General features: G+C 46.6%; 1 pseudogene; it reads right to left on the bottom strand.

Moving 5' to 3' along the window:
- Positions 1 to 12690: 12690 nt before the first annotated feature.
- On the bottom strand, positions 12691 to 18265 carry LOC119283723 (annotated as a pseudogene).
- Between the last annotated feature and the right edge of the window lie 475 nt (positions 18266 to 18740).

Below are 18740 nucleotides of genomic sequence, written 5' to 3'. Positions count from 1 at the left end.
TTTTCCTTCCTCTATTCCGATTTTGTGCATGTTTCAGACAGGAAAACAATTTGTTCATAGTGCAAATCCTTTTGAGATTGATATACAAAATGCAAACTAAAAATGCATGCTGAGCTGGGAGAGCAACATTTTTGTGCATCCACCAAAGATCCTGACATTGAACTCAAAAGAAATCAACCAGAATCAACTGTTTACCTAGGTTCTCTGTAGAAACAACTTCAAACTCTTTAGTTGGGGATCTAAAGAAAACGATCAACATCTCCACCCCGACCTCGTCCCCGTCCTCCCTGGGCTTTCAGTTCGACGCAGACATCATCGTGGGGCGGGAGCAGTGCGAGCATGAGCTGAGGTTGGATCTTTGGGGGCTGGGATGGACGGATCGAAGTGAGGAGGGTCCTTACCGGGATCTCGCATGGTGTCGCGGACCATTTAGAGGCCCTTGGAGAGGAGGAGCTTGATGAGCCACGAGGCGATGAAGCCTCCTGCGTCGGTCACGCACACGCTCTTCCTAGCCGCCGCCGCTGCCGCTGCCGCCTCCGTGCTCTTTCTTAGGGCATCTCCAGCCGTTGGCCCCCCAGGAGGGGCAAAAAATCGCCCCCTGGGGGCGCACCGGCGCTCAACCGCGCACTGGGGGCGTGATGCCCCCCAGTCGCGGCGCCCACGGTATTTTAAAAAATCTAAACACGGCACAAACACGGCGCAAATTCATTGCAAACTTCGGCGAGTTCGTTCAAACTTAAACATATTTTACAAAAGAAAAAAAACCGGCGGGCTACTCCCGCCGTCTCCCTCGCCGCCCGTCTCGCCGCCCGCCTCGCTGCCCGCCCACGCGGCTACATGCCGAGGAGGCTGTAGAACCGCGTGTAGTCGCCGCCGCCGTCGTCGTCGTCGTCGTCGCCCCCGCCTAAACCTCCGCCGTCCCTGCTGCACCCCTCCCCCGGTTGGCGCGATGGGCTGGAAGGTCCGGGGGCGTCGTCGTCGTTGTTGTCGAGGATGACGACGCCGTGCTCGTCCTCGGGCCTGCGCTTGCGGGCGGCGATCTCCTCCAGGGCCCGGCACTGCCGGACCGTCTCCTCGCGGAGGTAGTCCTCCCGTGCCCACCGCATGGCGTCCTCGTCGGAGAAGCCGCGCCGGGCTATCTCCTCGTACTCCGTGGGGAGGCCGGGATCCTTCTTGGGCACGACGAGGCCGGGCTCCGTCTTGGGCTCGACGAGGACAAAACGGCCGGCGGGGCTCCGGCTTGACGGGGCGCCGATACGGACGCCGGAGCTGCGGGTGCGCGTGGCCGCCGGCGTGTCCTGGGGCTCCGGCTTGACGGGGCGGAGGCAGGGCGAGCCGCTGGATGAAGAGGAGGACCCCCCGGTTTCCATGCGCCTCGGGGTCGAGGAGCTTCCCCGGCGGCGTGAAAAGGAAGGGGGAGCGGGGTAGTCGAGGCGCGGTGTGTTGCCGCCCTCGATGTACTCGAGGACGGCGTCCGGCGTGCGCCCTGGCACGCCCCACCATCGACACCGGCCGGCGGAGTTTTGCCGGCCGGAGGGCACGACGCCATTGGTGGCCTCGAGCTGCTCGGCGTGACGGCGGCGGAAGTACGGCTCCCACAGCGGGCTGTCGGGGGCGTACCGTGGCGCCTCCCTTGCCGCAGGCGGCAGGTTCGAGCGGATGCGGGCGATCTCCGCGCGCCGCATCGCGCCGGAGGGTACCGGGGGCACCAGCACGCCGCCCGCGCTGATCCTCCACGCCCCAGGCACCCGTATGTCCGGCGGGACCGGGTACTCGGCCTCGTAAAGGAGGCGAGCCTCGTCTTCATGGAGATGGCGGCGGCCGAATCCGTTCGCCGCCACGCCGTCGCCGGGGAAACGTTCGGCCATTGGAGGTGGCAAAAAGGAGGAGAGGAGAGGGAGGAAGGAGCGACAGCGGAGGGGAGAGAGCGACGGCGGAGGGTAAGTGTGAGGCGACCGAGTGCGCCGGGGCGCGGCATATATAGGCCGACGCGCCGCCCACACGCGTGGCACCGTGCGCACGCGTGGCGGGCGAGGCGAGGGCGAGGGACGCGCGTCGTCCGGCCTTCACTGCGCCGCCCGTGAAGCATCAATGGCGCAGGCTGACCGGCGCGGCAGCGCGGCAGCTTTGGCATTGATTCGCCGCGGGAAACGAGGCGATGAGGACGACGAAGGGCCGAGAAGTAATCCGTGTCGCTGACGCATCGGGCCCGCGGTTTCTTCGCGCCAAAAAAGTTCGCCCGGCGCCCCCGAGCACCCGCCAGCACGCCGGGTTTGGGCTGGGTCCGCCGGCGCTATTTTCGGCCCAAGCCGGCGAAAATCGGGCTCCTGGGGGCGCGACTGGGCCGTTTTTTCGGCGCCGGCGCGAAAAAATCGCCTGGGGAGGCCTTCTTGGGGGCGCGGCTGGAGATGCCCTTACTCCCCACTCCCACCACCACCACCCCCTGAACGAGCCTCCTCTGCCACGCCTCTCCTGCGGCCACCTGCGTGCGAGTAAGGGGGGAAGGAATGGGAGGAGGCAACGTGCGAAAAGGGGATCAAGGAAATCGAGTGAAGACAGAGACGTGCCTGTGAAGGGAGATGACGGCGGTGGCGCGTGCGTGTGCGGCTCGATTGCAGCGAGGCGTTATCTGGGGAGGTTTCTTACCTAAAAAACAAGTTTCTATACCAGACAGTAAAATCAAGAATGATGTGGACACGCCCATCGACCGCCTCTCGCGCGACTGTTAATGGGTGGTATGGCACCCGTCGGGTTTGGATATGGGTGGAGCCACCGCATATCCTTAGCGTTGCCTCAAATCTATCCATACCCGTCGATGGGTACAATGTTTTCCCATACACATCACCCATTAGGATAAATGGGTACCCGCAGGTAAAATTACCCAAATTTGCAACTCGTCGACTTGAGCACTACATAGTCATAAAAAACAACTTACAATAATAGTTTATAAACAACAACTAAAACATTGGCCGTGCGTTGCAACGGGATATAAATATTCTAGTATGTTAGTTTGTGATTTACCTGTCAATAATAATGCAAGTTTGTAAATAAATGTTCATCAAATTTTGATCATGAACTACCTTATATTTTTTACTAGAAGTTTGGTAAGTAAATTAAAATAGAAGTGGAAGGTAAGTAAATTAAGGTGATTGATTATCATATACATGGAAGGTTGGACGAAGGGGTGATGGGAAGAAAGGTGAAATGGGAACCTTATATTCTTTTTAAGTAGTATAGATATAGATATAGATATAGAAAGTTTGGTAAGTAAATTAAAAAAGAAGTGGAAGGTAAGTAAATTAAGGTGATTGATTATCATATACATGAAAGGTTGGACGAAGGGGTGATGGGAAGAAAGGTGAAATGGGAACCTTACGTTCTTTTTAAGTAGTAAGTATAGAAAGTTTGGTAAGTAAATTAAAAAAGAAGTGGAAGCACTACAAGAAATATATCAACTTGTGACCCTCACTATTGGGCGTTGAAAGGTCATAGTTTTTCATTTGCGACCTTTTTATGACCAAAAACAGAAGATCAAAAGTTGGCGGTTGTAAACTGAAATTTTTGACCTTCTTTGTGATATGTAAAAGGTCGTTGGTTCCACGACCAAATTTTTGGTCACTAGCAACCTCCCCAGGCCACGTAGGCATCCAGCGTGGCAAGCTTGATGTGGCACAAGATTCAGCCCGGTCCGATTTTGTCTTTTACATGGGCCGAGTCCAACAATTCAGCCCATTTAGTATATTTATTTTTGTTAATTTTTGTCAGCTACATGGGCCAAGCCCAACTAGTCAACCCATCAATTTTTATGCACGTTTGGCCTTTCTAAGAACCTTAAATCTAAAAAGCGGCCGGCCACTAACTGACCGAAACGGGCGGCCGGCCCGTGGCCGTTCGATCGCGCAAGCGATCGCTCCTAGATCCGCCAGGTGCCACCTGGTCGCGCACCGCGGTCGTGGGCGGTTTTGTCCGCATCCGGACGTGGGAGGCCCACCTGTAAGTGATAGAGGAGAGAGTAGTGGGGGTCGTGGGCGGCGGTTTTCGAAATCTACGCCTGAAATCCCTCGCCGCAGTGTGCTCTCTCTCCCCATTCCTTCATCGTCTTCCTCCTCGCCATCCTCTCCACCGAACGGGGCATGGCGGGCGGAGTGCTCAGATTTGACGGCGGCTTGCGGGTGGTTCTCCTCGCTGGGGAATCGCTGGTGCTCCTCGCCGCCGGAGGTATGCTCTCCCTCCACTTCTACATGCTTCTCCTCCCTTTCTCTATCTCGCGGAGCGCGGATGGTGCCGAAATGCGAGGGGAATGCTCTCTAGGGTTCGGGAACGGCGCGAACTACCCCCGCTTATCTTCGATTTCCTGCAATTTTAGGGCGATTTTAGGGCGAGGGGAATGCGAGGTCACATTGAGTTCCGTTCTCCCATCTCGCAGCACGCGCCCAACGGTGGTCGGGATCTACAAGGTGGCCTGAAATCCCTCACCACAGCGAGTTCTCTCCCCATTTCATCTTCGTCTTCCTCCTCGCCATCCTCTCCACCGAACGGGGCGTCGCGGCGGAGTGCTCAGTTTGGCGACGGCTTGTGGGTGGTTCTCCTCGCGGGGGAATCGTTGGAGGCGTAGTTCACGGCACGGGGGTGGCTGGACAGGGTCAACGTGTAGTCCCCGTTTGCGCGATTTTAGGGCGATTTGGCTGTTTACTTCATGTTCCATTCAATTTTGCAGAGATTTGAGATCTGTTCATGATTCTTAGTTATTCTGTAAGTTTGTATTAGATGTGCGCAATGTTGTGTGCAATGCATTGGCTGATTTCGTAGTTGGTGTTCAGAGATTTAAGTGGTTAGTTGCACAAAATTCTCCTCAGTTGGCTGCGTCCATATAGTACTTGGCTGTCCATATGCTCTGCAGTTGCAGCAGTTGTTTTGGTCAGTTGGCTCACTGTTTTTGTACTAGGTGGTTGTTTATACTGTGTTTAGTTGCACAAGTTGCCTGCTCGGTTGGCTGCACCACTTTTACTAAGTTGGCTATTCATATGTTATACACTTGTGCCAGTTGCTCTACTTAGTTGGTTTTACTTAGTTGCATATGTTATACACTTTTACTAGTTGGCTGTTTCCCCCTCTGCTGTGTGCAACTAGGGACTCTTGTTTGTACAATTTTAGCACCAATGCTTGCCAGTTTTCCGATATAATCTACCAAATCCACCAGCATTGTGGTGGCTGTGGTGGTTTATGTGTTATTCTCCTGCTTTGTGCAACTAGGACCCCTTGATTTGTTCAAATTAGTACCAATGCTTGCCAATTTTCCATTTTAATTTTTCTCAATGTGCAAGTCTTTTGTTGTGGATGTGGTTGTTTTCATGTGTCTCCCTTCATGTTCAACTAGGGACGCTTTTTTCAGAATAAGTTATCTCACTGAGCTTGTTGCCTTTACTTAACTTTTTTCTGTCTAGGTATTACTTGTCACAGTTGGCAAGTAATAATTAGGCAGAAAAAAGTTAGTTGGCTTATTTGATGTCCAGTTTGCACAAGGTTTACTGCCCAAGTTGGCTGCATCATTGTAGTAGTTGGTTGTCCACATCTTCTAACTATGTTTTTTTGTTGTATTTCCTGCCGCAGGGCAAAAATGGTTATAATAGGAGGAGATGCGGGTGGCAATCAAGGAGATGTATTTTTATTCACTTTTTTCTTTTGTTTTTGAGTTGTTTTTCAACTTATGCATGTATGCTAATGTCTTTTTTTCATGTTTTCTTTTGGTTGCTTAATCAGCGTTCTGGAAGTCAGCCTCTTCGCCGGAACTCGAAGCGTCCTGCTAATCGCCAGCCACGACCTGCACAGAGTGTTGAGCAGGGAGAGGATGTTGAGGTAAGTGGCATGTTGATGACACAAGTCCATTTTTTGGTTTTGTTTGGGTCATATAACATTTTTTTTATTTTTTCGCATGCTCATGTTTTTTATTTTTTTTCTTAGGATGCTGATCAGTTCCGTGTTGTAAAGCAGACTAGACGTGCAGCACTTGGCAAGGGAGCTGAGTCATCTTCTAGGGTAAGTAAAATCTCAAATATAAGTGTTTTTCTCGCTTTTTTTAGATAGTGATGAAATTATGCAGCAGTTCCGAACAGTATTTTTGTTTTTAGTCTGTCAATAACAACCTTTTGTAGTTGACATCTCTAGTCATTTTGATTTAAATACAGTTGACATTAGTTGGCATTAGTTGGCATCTTGTAGTTCACTAGTTGGCATCTTTTCATAGTTGACATCAGTGGTCATTTTTTTGTGCAGGCAGTAGTTGCTGGAGAAGTTGTCGCATCTTCCGCAGTAGATGCTGAGGTATGTGGGTTTTTTGTGTGTGTTTATGAGCTATTTGAATAGTTCTTTGCAAACCTTTTTTTTAGTTACTGTTTTTCTTGTGTTGCAATATCATTTCTTATTGTTGCACATACACTAGAGCTTTTTGTAGCTGCCAGGTCTCGTTCTTTTTTTATTTACTGTTTTCTTGTTGCACATTCAGTTGCACACTGGCAGTCTTTGCAGTTGTCCTCATGAGCTTTATTAGTTGCACAAATACATCATATTAGTTGGCATGATCCATTTTATGAATATATAGCTCATTCTAATACTGATTCAAATGATGATTGCTAGTTTTTTTTTTCATTCTTGTTTTTTCTCTTGTGTTTAATGTTTGTGTAATGCTTTCATTTTCTAATCAACAGGGCATCGGTGAAGGAGTTGAGGTGCCTCCAGGGGAAGATGTGGAGCGACCATCACAAGCAGGCAGGATAAGGGCATCACCAGCGCACTTTGCAAATTTCAACGCCTCTCTAACCCCACTAGAGAAATCAGAGCTAGTTTCGAGGTCGGTCGGGGGGCTATTGAACTTATCAGACACACTTCCAGTGGACCTCACTAAGTTCCTGGTGCAGTCCTACCAGCCACAGACCTCTGAAATGGTTTTCCCAGGAAGGGGAAGGATCCGTGTCGATGCTGACAGTGTTCAGAGGGTATTTGATCTCCCAAATAAGGGTCCAAAAGTCAGATATTTAGTTGACAAGGATGCCACTAGGAGATTCAGACAGGCTTTCAACATAACTGGAAATTCTCATCCCCAGATCACTACATGGCTCAAGATGATTGAGCATATGGCTGGAAGAACGGATGACACATTCTTTATGGCCTGGCTTGCGGTTGCCTTCAACACTTTTCTAGCACCAACCACGGCCTTGAAGCTCAGCCCAAAGTGTTATGGACTTGTGCTAGATCATCAAATGCTAAAGAATACAAACATCTGCCTCTTTGTAGCAGAACACATTAATGAAGCTTTCCGGAACATGGACCAGGAGAAGCAAACTGTTTGCTGCTGCTTGTATCACTTGATGGTTAGTGAAAATGACCACTTTTTCCATCTGTTCCTGTTCTTTCTGTGCAGTTATAGTTTGCTGAAATTCTCATAACAATAACTGAACTTGGCTTTTTCTTTTGTTTGGGTCTGGTGCAGATACTATACCTTGATGCGCTCGTACATGACATCCCAGTAAGCAACTGCGCGATACGATCGAATGCATGGGATAGTACTCTAATTGCCAAGGTGATCAAGAAGGATACTATCTCTCCTGGTGTGTTCGGCAAATTACAAGTGAGTTCTTTTTTGTTTTTTTTCAACAGTGTCTTCCTTCTATATTCTTTTGATGTCTGGTCACTCTTTTTTGGAAATTGCACAGAAAACTGTCATCAGCTGGCACAACAATGCATGTAGTTGCACAGATTATAGCTTTAAGTTTGGCAATCTGCACACATGTTCATTTTAAATTGGCACACCATCTTTTTTAAGTTGCACAGTTTTACTAATCTTGTTGCATAGATGTGTTGCATCAGTTGGTAGGAACTGTTTTTAGGTGCCATGTGTGTTGCACAGTTTTTGTGTCTTTGTTCAGTTGCATATATGTATAGTTGAATTTGTCTACTCCAGTATCTTGTTGTAGTTGCACAGGTTGTAATGTGTGGTTTCATTCAACACACAAATCTATTTTGATAACCTTGTTATTTTCTGTTTCACTTTTTTTTTCACATCAGCTTAAAGAGGAGTATAGAGGCACGGAGCAGACACCACTGTTTGGTGGAATTTTGCAAGCTAAAGCATTTGTGGCATCCAAGTTACCAATAACATACAATCCGCAGGTTAGTGTTCTGCATACAGAAACTTGTATCACTTACTAATATTTTTTCTATTGGCTGGGATGTATGTTCAGTTGGACATGTATAACTTTTGTAGTTGCGAAAATATAGAATTTAGTTGGCTGTGATGTATGTTCAGTTGCACATATAAGCTTTTGTAGTTGCACATGTTCTTTTGGATAGTCAAAGTGTTCATTTACAACCATTGTCATCAACTTTTGGCAGAAATGCATGGTTTTTACTTTGTGCCACAATGCATTTTGTAGTTGGCTAGAATCATGTTTTTAGTTGGCCAGAAAGTGTGTATTAGTCGTTTTTGCTTATCACATCATGGTCAGTTACAAACATTTTTACTTTTTATTATTTTTTCTAACTGAATCAGTACTGAATCTTTTTTGTGTTGATGCAGAAAAAGGCAAAAATTGCGAAAGTGGTCAATGAGCTGTGCAAGGCTGTAACTGAACAGGTTGGCACCTTCATTGAAGAAGTTGCCAAGATTGATGACGAGGAACCAGATATTGATCCTTACGTACAGCAGCCATCAATGCAAACCGGGGCATCACGTCGTGCTCCAAAAAGAAAGAGACGGCGGTCAACTATACAAGAAGAATAAGAATTTGTTGAGGATGATTCAGAAGAAGATGAGGAAATGGAAGCAGCGATAGATGCTGACGACGATGAGGAGACAGATGCGGATGAATCAGAGGAGGAGGACAAGGATGAGGATGACAATGAAGAATATGCAGACGAGGAGGAGGAGGAGGAGAAGGAGGAGGAGGACAAACAAGAAGAGGACAAAGGAGAGGAGGAGGACAAGGAAGAAGATAGTGATGCAGAGGAGGAGGAAGAAGAAGGTGAGGCCAGAGAGGGGGACGGGGACAAAGGGGCAGCAGTTGATGGCAGTGAGAGGGGAGAAGACAAAGGCGCAACAGCTGATGGCAGTGATAGGGAAGAAGACGAGGATGAAGAAGACGAGGATGATTATGGTGATGATAAAGGGGGATCCAATGGAGGCAGCGACAGCAGCGATGACGATGATGATGACAACGCCCCTGGTTCTGGTGGTACAGGTGGCAACACATCCAGGAGGACTAGCACTCATGCCAACCCTGCGAGCAGCAGCAATTCATTGAGTAGCAGGAGCACACTACAGATGTTGATTGACAAGACTTGCTGGAAAGACAAGGATTTTCCAAAGTCAAAGAAAAATGACGAAGCAGAGTCTCAGGGCAACATTGATATGTTCAAGCTCTGCAACTTGAAGCCAGCTTTGCCAACCACCTTTCCCGTGCCAGATTTCAGCGACAAAGATATGTGTGAGAAGATCAACTTTGCCATTGACAAGAGCCTGTTCTTATCAACTGATGCTGAAAAGAATCAAATTGACATGGAGGAAGCAGGAAAGGGTCTTGACTGGGTTCATTCAAAGGAAAAATACAAGGAATATTTAAAGCAGCTCCCAGACCTAAGCTCCAGCAAGAGCAAGGCAACATCCATGGCAAACCCTCACGTGGTTCAGAAGCATAAAGCAGTTTCAATTAAGAAGAATCTGCAGTTGCCTCAAATCAAGGAGAAGATGGTGAGTGCAGATGCTGAAGTAAATATGGTCAAGGAATCTGTGCTTCAAACTGATATGCCAACAGTAGTGAGCAGAGAGCCAACCAATGTCAAAGAAGTTCAATAGATCAAGGGGAAGACTCCCCTTTCAACAGTCCCACCAAAACCACCTAAGCAGAAGATTGTCAAGTTTGCCAGGGGCACAAAGGGGGAACAGGCCACAAAAGATTTGGGGTTCAGAGACAAGAGAGAGCTGCGAGCCGCAGCCATTGATGCAGGGGTGCCAAGTTCTGCCAGGTTGCTGCCAACTCAGACTGGAAAGATGCCAACTACAGATACCAGTGTGCCAACTGATGTGTCAGTTAGCAGCATGGTCACAGTCAAAACCACCACAGCTGGCCAGGAAGGCACCACTTCAACTGCAAGTCCCAAGGTGCCTACTGATAGAGATGCTTCAATGCCAAACACAAAAGGAGGTCATCCAACTATCAAAGTGCCGTCCCCAAGAGCTGTCTTTCAGCAACCATTAACACAAGAGGAGGTGTTCGACATTATAAGTAGGTGCAAGCCTCCAAGGCCGCCAACTACAACACTATTGCGAACCAAGTCAGTGAATGATGCACCCGTGTTTGTGCCGCAAGGAGATGCCCTGGTCCTTGAACCCTTACAAAGATCAAACTCTTATCATGGTGACGGGTTCTGCGATGCACCATCTTTTGACCTCGACATAGATGGTGATGCTCCAGCACCTGCTCCAGCAGCAGAAACAGCGGAAGCCGGTGTGATCAGCATCGATGAGTGTGAGTTAGACCCAGCAGCTGTGAATGAAGGATGTGATGCTGCTGATGCTGTCAAGGCAATAGCTCAAGAACTAGATGTTAGTTCACCAGAGAATTGCCACACCCCGATATGCGCAGAACCAGAACTTGGCATGAGCAGTTCTTCGGGGCCACCTCTTGCACCAAGACAGAGGATGGTAAGAAGGCCCGCAGCATCTCAAAGGTCTCCATTCATCGACTACAACAAGAACAAGACTTTCAGCACCAATGAGGTAGTGAACAAGCTTTACGCTGCCCTCTTGTATTGGGTCAGGCATCACAAAGGAGCAGATGATGGAGCTACCAGGTAAACTAACTCCCCACAGCCTACATACATATCTTTTTCAGTTGCATAGTACCAGCCACTTAGTTGCACAGAAAGCATAGTATGTTGCACAGAACAGGGCTTTTAGTTGCACACTGTTCTTTTTTCATTTTCATGCACATTTTTTTTGCTGTGACCCTTCGAGCTAACTTGTCTTTTTATTGCTTTCAAAAAAATCAGCCCTGAGATAATTAGGTGTGGTGCTTTCTACATTTCTTTAAAGGAGTTAGTTGATTCGATGAAGCCGGTTCAATGGTTGTCAAAAATTGTTATTGAGACTGGAATCTTACACATAATGGATAACTTACCAGAAGGGTCAAAGAAGGTTGTTATGCCACTTAGGTTTTCTATAAGTTTTTCTGAAACCTTCTTTTTACCCTCATCTTTGTTCTGTAGCACTTTTTCGTTGACCATTTGAGGGAGGCCTTTCACCTACTAAGGAGTTTTGAGCCATGTTTTATAATCTCTGCAGATAAAATTATAGCAAGGGATCCACAATGTGAATGAGATGAACAAGAAGTTTGATTACAAGAACCGTCTCGACAAGAAAGACTTGGTGAGTGTTGTGCCCACATCATCAATCTTTTTTTAGTTGGCACCCACAGCATGTCCAGTTGCACATGACACATCTGTTAGTTGGCAGATACTTGTTGCAACCCGTTTTTAACTTGACCAAGTCTTTTACTGTTTTTCTTAGCTACATCTTGTATTTGTGTTTGAAATCGTTCACGCTTGCAGGTCATGCTGCCAGTGCTCGAGTGCGCAGATGTAACCGATAAGGATGGAGGGAGGCATTATTGGGTCTTTAGTGTCAACTTGAGGGACGGACGCTTCGAAGTTCTTGATTCAAGCAGGACGCTGGACAACATTGAGCTGATGAACAACGCCTCTACCATTGCGGGGGCAGTACACCAGCTATGGAGGAAGCATTACCCAAAGTTCAGCATCGAGCACTTCCAGATTATTTACATTGACGTACCAAAGCAGCTTGGCAAGTAAGACAATAAGCATTTCATTCCTTCTCAATCAAATACAATCATTTTGTAGTTTTTAAATTTTTCTACATGTGCAATCTTTAGTATTTTTTAGACACAGTACTAGTCTTCAATCTGTTTTATCATTTTTATGAGTTTCTAATGGATTATCTAGCTAGTTGCAGAGTGGCGCATAAGTAGTTGCACAGTGGCACATAATGAGTTGTAGTAGAACACAAGCAGTTGCACAGTAGGACATAAGTAGTTGACCCAATTATTTGGTTTTAATTTTATGTGACAATTTTTTTGCCCATTTTTTGCAGTAATGAGTGTGGGTTGTTCGCACTGCTTAACGCCACCGAGTGGAATGGTAGCCAACTGCCCAACTACGACCCCAAGGAAGTACTCAACATCAGGAAGAAGCTGACGTATGTTTGGGTCACCAGCGTGCACAACACCGCCCCATGGAGGAAGTTGCTGAGATACGACAAGGAGTAGGTCAGTACTATTTTTTTCTACTCCATGGAGGAAGTTGCTGGTTTGTACAATTTTATTAAGTAGATTTTGTAGTTGCACACTGCTAGTAATTGCGTTTGCAACTCAATATCATCACTTTTGTTGATACATTAGGAGCACTGGATATACAATTGTTCAACAACTAAATATTTAACCAGTTGCCAACAAAGGCACAAATAGCAACTTTTTTTTACACAGTGCATGAACTAATTCAAGCAGCATAAATTAGATAAAGAGGAATCATAGATGTTGAATGTGTCCACTTGGTCCCAACATTGCTAAAAAAGACATAATTATTTTCCTTTTTTGTTCCAAAGTTACAAATCAGGAAACAGAATCACAGGAGCCTCTGTGGACACACACCAGCAGTGTGCTCTGTAGATTGGCACTGGCTGCATTTGTTTTTCTTCTTTGGGTGTAGCTCCAGCGCCGATTTGTACCGTCGACTCTTTGCCCTACCCTTTGTAGTAGACCTTGGAGGATCCCTGGGCACAAAATCATCAGAAGTTTGTGCAAGGGATGCAGCCTCCAACGGGGCAGTAGGACCGTCACGATCACCTGTGTAATAACCATATAAAAAGTTTAGTATTTTTGTTATTGTGCAACCAGCACTGATGTTCTGTGCAACCACACAGTACATTTTGTGCAACTAACTGGTTGCTGTGTGCAAGTTAAGTTGAAAAAAACACCTGCAGTAGCACGGCCTATCATGGTACTTGGATTGTAGTCGCCTATGGGCAGAACATGAAAAACAAGTTAGATTTTTAGCTTGATCCTCAAACTAACACAGCGCACGCAACTAGGCAGCATGTCTCTGTTCAATTGGGCACTATGATATGTGCAACTAAAGTCACTCACCCTAGTTTTTGTTTTGGAGTCGGTGAAGGTACTAACCTGGGTTATGAGCCCCCTGAGTCCTGCCTGTAGGTCCATTGGGAGTAGCACAAAGGGCACTGCTAGTTGGGCCTGGCGGGGGAGGAGGTCTTTGAGGGTTGGCATCACCTATAGGCAGAACAGGACAAACAAGTCAGTTGTGTTTATCTTTTTGATGCTCGAACTAACACAGCATGCGCAACTAGGTAGCCTGTTCGGTGCAACTGAGCACCATGATGTGTGCAATTGGAGTTACAGACCTAGTTTGATGGGGAGTTGGGGGCAGGTAATTACCTAGACGACGAGCCCCCTGAGTGCTGCCTGTAGGGCCATTGGGAGGAGCATGCGGGGGAGGAGGTGGCGGAGGATGCCGTGTACAACCAGGAGGGGGAGGAGGTCCTTGAGGGTTGACATCACATATATGCATAACTGGAAAAATAAGTTAGCTATGCTATCTTGATGCTTGAACTAACACAGCATGCGCAACTAGGCAGTATGTTCTGTCCAAGTGGCTACCATGGTGTGTGCAACTGGGCACAATGATGTGTGCAACTGAAGTTACACACCTAGTTAGATCAGGAGTTGGGGCAGGTAATTACCTGGATGATGAGCCCCCTGATTGCTGCCTGGAGGTGGAGGAGGTCCTCGAGGGTTGCCATCATCTGATGGCCCCGTTGCAGCAGTCGGTTTTTTCTTTTTCTTGGACTTGTTCAGGTGGCCGATCTCGGTACGTGCTGCACGCATATGCTTGTATACAATAGCTTGTGCTGGATCAGAACCACTCGCAAACTTTGCTAGTTTCCGAAAGTCGTATATCATGTTCCTCTCCCTTATCTGCTTCTTTGATTGAGGAGGCATTTCATCCGGTTGCTCATAACCAGTCCCTGGCGCACTAGGTACAGTAGTAGGTGTCCACCGTCTTAGCAGGTACCTTTCCGGTATGACATCAACGCCAACATGGGTGAACACCTTGAGGATGTGGCAACAGAGGATGCCGTCCTTGTCCATTTTACAACACTCACACAAATAGGAACCCTCCTCCACCCTTGCCTGCACCAAGTAGTTTCGAGAACAATATTTCGCAACAAATTTCTGGTTCGGCCTGAGCTCAAACGCATCAGCACCAACTTGGAATGCATTATAACGTCCAATCAGCTCAAACTCTTCTCTAAACTTGCGGTAAAGGTCTCTAGTATAGGTTTTGTAAGCTTGCTTCTCTATTGGGAAGTTGGACCACAACTCAATCTCAAGGTGTTGTGTCCTGTAATCATTGCAGCCTTCCTTGGCAAGGATGTGGTTCTGTATTTTTTCATATTGCTTGACGAAGTTCAGCATTGAGTTGTGTGGGTTCACATATCTTTTGAGGACGGCATTGAACCCCTCACTACGCTGTGTAGACTGGAGGAAGGGAAAGAACCTGTGTTTGAAGTAGCACGGCACCCAAGTTGACCTGTATTTGTACAACTTCTCAAAGTGCGTGTGTGCCATAGCCTCATACTTCATCATTAACCCAGCCCAATTCTGCTCAAACTCGTCTATAGTGAAGCTGAAGTCAACACACTTGTTGAAATCATCAGAGAGTCCTGGATTCCGGCACAGCAACCAACCAACCTTTTCCTGAGCCTTTTTCATGATGTGCCATCGACAACAACGGTGCACGGTGGTTGTAAAGATGCTCTGTATTGACTGCCTCATCGCACCATCCTGATTGGTGATGAAGTTGTCAGGAGGTTTGCCATCCATAGCCTCTAGGAATGCTCCAAAGACCCAATCAAAGCTCGATGCCAACTCCTTCCTCACAAACGCGCAACACAGCATGAAAGATTGGCCATGTCGGTTTATTCCTATGAAGGGCGCGAACGACATATTGTACAAGTTGGTCATGTAGGTGGTGTCAAACGATATGCAATCGTGGTACGCCTTCGCATAAGCTTTTCGAGCTAAGCCGTCTACCCAAAATATGTTGACAACTCTGTCCTCTTCATCATATTTCACCTTAAAGAAGAAGTCTGGATCAATTTTTTGTATATCCTTGAAGTGCGCAATTGTCTCAATCAGATCACCCTCCTTTGTGTCACCTCTACGGAAACTTGTACAAAGATTTGTTATTGCCTTTGGTCCGAACGGCACCATCATCTCAGATCCATAGAACTCTGCCATTACATGCATCATTCGTCCTGCATAATACAAAAACAAATAGTATATCCTTTTTTTAGTTGCACAAATGCGCACATCCAGCTGCACAGTAATAGGACACATGTTGGCACAGAAGATAATCACAGGAAATGGACACCTAGCTGCACCTTTTTAAAAACACTTTGCAGTTTTTGCATACAGGACATTGTGTATTTGCACAGTAAAGACAATCTAGTTGCACAAGAAGCACCAAAAGTGAAATATAAAAAGCATGGGAAGTTGGACAGCAGTTGCATAGTTAAGCCATTTCAGTTGCACAGTAGTACCATAACAGTTGCACAATGGACTGCCTAGAGGGAAACTTAATTCTTCAAGGGATATAGAAAAACACCACACCTGTAGTCAAGTTGCAGTTATACAAGATGCGCAGAAACTCCTTTTCATCAGGTGAGATGCCTTGGTGGGATCTCAAGTATTTGGACAATGAAGGTTTGTTCACGAGCGGATGATTGTGGTCACGAACAAAGTGCGTCACCTCCCATCGCCCATCTATCAGCTTCACCAACATTTTCGCCTTGCATTCAGTCTGCTTTATTGTCTCGCGTTTGCGCTTCTTCTTCTTCTTACTAGTACCAGCCTCCTCTTCAGCAAATATTGGAGGTTCTTCTTCCATCTCCTCATCACTGTTAACAGATGTTGGATCTGGAATAGGGTCCAGGTAAGGAGGAGCCTCAGCTCCTCCATCATCAGCTTCAGGCTTCTTGAACTTGTTGCAGCAAAACTGTTGTTTTATCAATTCATTGGTGTGGTGTGTCCGTCTAGAGGTGTTCATCTTGATAGAGAAACCCATCCGTAGTGCATAACTGTTGTAGTGATCCTTAGCAATTTGAAGGCTGTCAAACCTCATGCCAACATAGGGTTCCATAGGTTGAGAACCAGCCTCATCCTCTCCTTCTTCTACTTGCACAGCTCCGTCAACAGCCCGAGCTCCTAGCTCAGTCCTGGTTGGACCAGGAACATTTGCCTCGGTTCCTGTGTCATCAAGAGTATGGCTCTCTGGCTGCAAAGACACCACTACAGGGGCACCACGGGCTGATGACTGGCCTGCCACATTGTCATGGCCCGTAGGGTTACCATCACGACTTGCCTGCATGTAGTAAACAGATCGACCATTTTCTGTCCAGTTTCCTTGTTGTATGCTGGGTTGCTGCTGATCCATATCATGAGGAAGCTCATTCAGATCTGGAGGCAACTCATTGAGATCAAGTATTTTTTCCCTTTGTTTTTGGATGCTACCACACACTCCCTGCACATATAAAAAAAGAAGAAATTGATGTCATCAGTTGGTAACCACAGAAAAACTGTGTTTCAAACAACCTAAAAGCAACATGACCATAGCATAATCTTTTATTATAACAATTATGAATTTTTTTGTTTGCACAGAGTTGTTATGTTAGTTGCACAGTTTGCAGTAAATAACTGGCAAGAGCATGACTTCTTTCTGCTACAGAGTTTTTCTTACCTTTTCCCTTTTTGTTTTGTTGCAATGATCTGTAGGTTTCCGTTTCGCAAGGAGCTCTTTTCAGATTTTTCCGCACATAATTGGATGCTACATTTGAGAAGGAAAATCCAGGTGAAAGAAGAAAGAAGAATTAGAGGACAGATTATAGTTAATATGGTTCTAGATCTGGTATATTTGAATATATTAATATGGTTTGCAATAGGTGTGGGACCAGAATATATGCGTGGGACAAGATTACGTGTGTGAATATGTTAATATGGTTTGTGGCTTCATTAGCCATGGACAAAAGTTCCTATGTTTTTCCTGTTGCACTACAGATTTCTGGTTTTCGCTACAATAGACGTCTCAATTTCCAGGATTTCCACTTGGCTAGCATACATATTCAGTTGGACATTCAATGCTTTTAGTTGGCTAGAATAGATGTCTCAGCTGGCCAGGTTGCATTTTTTTTTCAGTTTGTGGCCAACATGTGTGTTCAGTTGGACAGTTAATGCATTCAGTTGGCTAGAATAGATGTCTTAGTTGCCTAGAATATGTCTTAGTTGGTCATCAGTTTTTGGCCAACATGCATGTTTAGTTGGCCAGAAAACGTGTTTTTTATTTCCACATATACTACATTTTTTCCAAAGTGTTCACTCAGAAGCATGTATTGCCAAATATATGTTTAGTTGGCAGGATACATGTTTAGTTGGCCAGGATACATGTTCAGTTGGCTGGGATGCATGTTCAGTTGCACATTTATGAATTTTTCGTTGCACATGTTCAACAAAGCATTGGGCAGTCAATTTTTTGTTCATTTTGCAAACAATAACTAGAAGTTGGCTTTAATCATGTTTTAATTGGCCAGAGAACTCGTTTTTAGTTGGCTTGTTTTAACACATCTAGGTGGTAGTTTTTGGCATGTTTAACACATCCAGCATGTTTAACATCTGGTGTGATGTGCCAGATTCACCTCTTTTTTGAAGTAGATTCTCCATGGATCCATGGAGAAGGGGGAAGTGAAGTGGAGAGGGGGCTTACCTGCTCGATCTTACTGCCTGGTATGGCTCTGACCACCCTGCCCTTTAGATCTTGAAGCAGCTCCTTCTACTTTGGGGCTCCCATGGCGGCTGTGTAGGAGGAGGAAGAAGGGCTGGGGGCGATTGCGTTTGGATCTGTTTCTGGCGTGCAGAAGAAGAAGAAGGCAGCGTAGGTGGGGCTGAGGCGTGGGGGCGAGCGATGGCGTGGATTCTGCAACCTGGGCAGATCCTCCTTCTTTCGTGAGGAAGAAGAAGATAGCCAGGGCGCAGTTTGGCGAGGAGGGTGCACATGATCCCACGGCCAGCTGGCGGGCAGGGCAGTTTCCTGTTTCGCTCCGACGGGCGGGGACCAGGTGGACCATGTGGGCGAGCGGGGGACTGTTTCCTCTTTCGCTCGAGGGGGGACCAGGTGGTTTCCTTTTTCGGGTGGCCGCTGGCTAGCGATCCCAGGGCGGCCGGCTGCCCACTAGACGCGTCCTTCTAAGAATATATGTACAATTTTGTGCAACTGATTTCTGGTTTATATTCAGCCTTCTTATACATTCAAATAATAATTCAATCCTGGAGTTGGTCCAACACTCTTTTCAGCCCATTCACATATTCATACATATGATCCTCCGTTTCAACAAATTTTGCAAATAATTTCATATTTCAGCACTAAATATGTTTACATCACAGGCCATAAAGCCCTACAAAATAGTATCACTTGTTCCTATACAAACTATCAAATGATACGTACAACAAAACAGAATACAAAAAATTTAGTTCAACAAAACTAAGTTTTCTTCCTCTTCCATCTTCCAGAACACACAGTCCCCTCATACACTTGAGCATGCA

Source organism: Triticum dicoccoides, chromosome 4A, assembly GCF_002162155.2.
Source record: "Triticum dicoccoides isolate Atlit2015 ecotype Zavitan chromosome 4A, WEW_v2.0, whole genome shotgun sequence".
Classification (NCBI taxonomy): domain Eukaryota; kingdom Viridiplantae; phylum Streptophyta; class Magnoliopsida; order Poales; family Poaceae; genus Triticum; species Triticum dicoccoides.
Note: the sequence above shows the minus strand (reverse complement) of the source record. Positions and strands in the feature narration are given on the sequence as shown.